Here is a 2,657-nt window from a genome sequence, read left to right as displayed (position 1 = left end):
GTGTTCTACCAATGGAACCCTTAACCCTTTATTGGAGTTTAGAGCTTCTCAGACCTCCACAAACATCTCCAGCTCTGCCTTCGTGAGGCAGCGTGGCCTCACACAATGCTCCGGCTGGCTCTGGACCACAAACATGACGGTGGACTACTACATTCCTCACCCTGGCCTCTGCCTCCTTCTGAAAGGAGGGAGGAACACTCCTGACTGCCCAGTCAGTACTAAAGCAGTGGGCCTCGTCTCTACCACTCTCCAGGCTCCTGAGATATGGTGGGATGAGCACTCATCTTAACTGCTTGATGGCTCCTATACAGAAAGGGTTCATTCTTCAGGAAGTGTGCAGCTGTTCAGTAGATGTAACGTCAACGTACCCATTGGTACTGAGTATTCGAGGGTCAGTGTTTCAGTATGGGCCACTAGAAATGTAGCTCTCGCGTATGTTCAGACAGGAAGACGATAGTCTTGCATGCCCGTAGTTTATTCCTCATACATCTGCCATCACTCCTCACGCAGGCACACTCATTATTCATTGCTGTTATTCTTTGGGGCTGTCGATCATGATATCAGCTGTCTAGATCAGCTGGTCTCTCTGTCCAATAGCACGACACAATGACATGGTTGGCCTATCATCTTGCTGCTGTCTCTTTTAAATATGATCGTCTTCAGTACGTTCATGCAGCTGTTACGCACCCCTCCACCTCCCCAACTCCGCCCAATCTTTGCAGATTCATCAGCTCATCGGCTTCATCGGCCACCATCACCACCAGTGTCTGGCCTCACGGGGGGATTCATATTGTTGCTGCTCAGGGCGATCACAACTCCATCACAGACCTCCTCGTCGAGTTCAAGCGCCAAAGAATGAATATTGTCTTTAACTATGTTGTTGGGTTGATGGACAGTCTGATGAATGCCCTGATACTCTTTGGTTTTAAAGTCAACACTGAACCAATCAAAATCCTTTATCGACATCAACAATGGATCAAATGGGGGCACCCTGGCAGCTCACCGGGTAGGGCGTGTAGTGGTCAGTATTTTGTACTAACCGCACGCACCCGACCCATATGAGAGCCAATCGGCACCACTGTACAGGCAAAGATATGCGTCAACCTACCCACAAACCACTGGGCTTTAGGCCGTAGCAGCATACCTGTCCGGGCTGAGGTCTGAGACGAGGACCGAGAGAAGAGGACTCGAGCTACGCAGCTCACAGCAGAGTGATCAGAGAGAGGGGACGAGATAATGGACTGTTGCACACAATGTTTCTGTAAGTTATAAATAACTCACATGGAATGCTGCTTTGCCACTTTTGGACGTCCCCCCCCCCGCCCCCCCCCCGACCCGTGATATTTTCTAGTAAGCTCGGCGTGAACCGGCCAACCTGCGGGCTGCGTTGACCCTTGCATTGGTAGCGCGTACCAGTAAGGCTGAGTCTTTACAGCAGCTGCTGCTTTCCAGCAAAAGGCGGCTGTTTTCAGTAAAAAAAGCTCTGACAGATCCATCGTGAAGCAACCTGCTCAGCACCAAACCGCACACACACACACACACACACACACACACACACACACGCACACACACACACACACACGCACACACACACACACAGACACACACACACGCACGCACGCACGCACGCACGCACGCACACACACACACACACACACACACACACACACACACACACACACACACACACACGCACACACACACACACACACACACACACACACACGTAGTGACTAGTGAGGAGCACGTTGGCAGCTAAATTCTCAGGAGTTGTGTGGAAACCAAACCAGTGCAGAAAGGAGAATCAACATGTAACTCAGATACGTGTGTGTGTGTGTGTGTGTGTGTGTGTGTGTGTGCAAGCCAACATCTTCACCATAACAACTTTATAAAGTGTGTTAATTACTGTTTATATGAGATGGTCAACTGCAGTTTGATGCTGTAATCGTGACTTTACAACATGTTTAGTGCTCACACTCACACAGTCTGTTTGTCCATGAGCCCACACAGAGTCACCATCTGCTGTCGTCACTGAGGAGGCCCAGGGTTCCCACTTTACTCTGACTGCTCAACAATACACTCCATGACCATGTTTGTCTGTCTGAACTGTCTGGTTGGTGTAAATTCAAGGAAACGATCCCTCCAACAGAGTTGTTCTCCACACAATCTGGTGTCCCACAACAACGCTTGACTGGTCATTTCTTTAGGAGTCATCGTGGCATTTCAGGTTCTACGTTCCAACAGCACTTAGAACAGATATTAGGAACTCATTTCTGTTGTTTCTCATCTCTCTGTCTGTCCGTCTGTCTACGCTTTACTCAAAGTGCAGTGAGTAAAGCTTTCTTTAGCTGAAACAGGAAGTTTACAGTCATGAGAAACTAGAGTTGGGCATCAGTTCCTCTCTATGACATCACTGTCATAGAGCAGCCTCAGCCTGTGTGCTGCATACAATCATAAACACTTATATCTACTTACAACTACATTACAGTTGTATTACATATTCATAAACTGCTTTCCAATGATGAATAGTTGGACTTAATGTCGGGTCAGAACATACAGTATAACCTGGATTTGAAGGGAATCAAAGTTTGGCTAATTTGTCTTTTGAACAGTGGAAGATGTTCTCTGTAGGGCTGAGCCACATCCATCAATGTCAG

The sequence above is a fragment of the Melanostigma gelatinosum genome, assembly GCF_949748355.1.
Source record: "Melanostigma gelatinosum genome assembly, chromosome: 6".
NCBI classification, from domain to species: domain Eukaryota; kingdom Metazoa; phylum Chordata; class Actinopteri; order Perciformes; family Zoarcidae; genus Melanostigma; species Melanostigma gelatinosum.
This window is presented reverse-complemented; position numbering follows the sequence as displayed.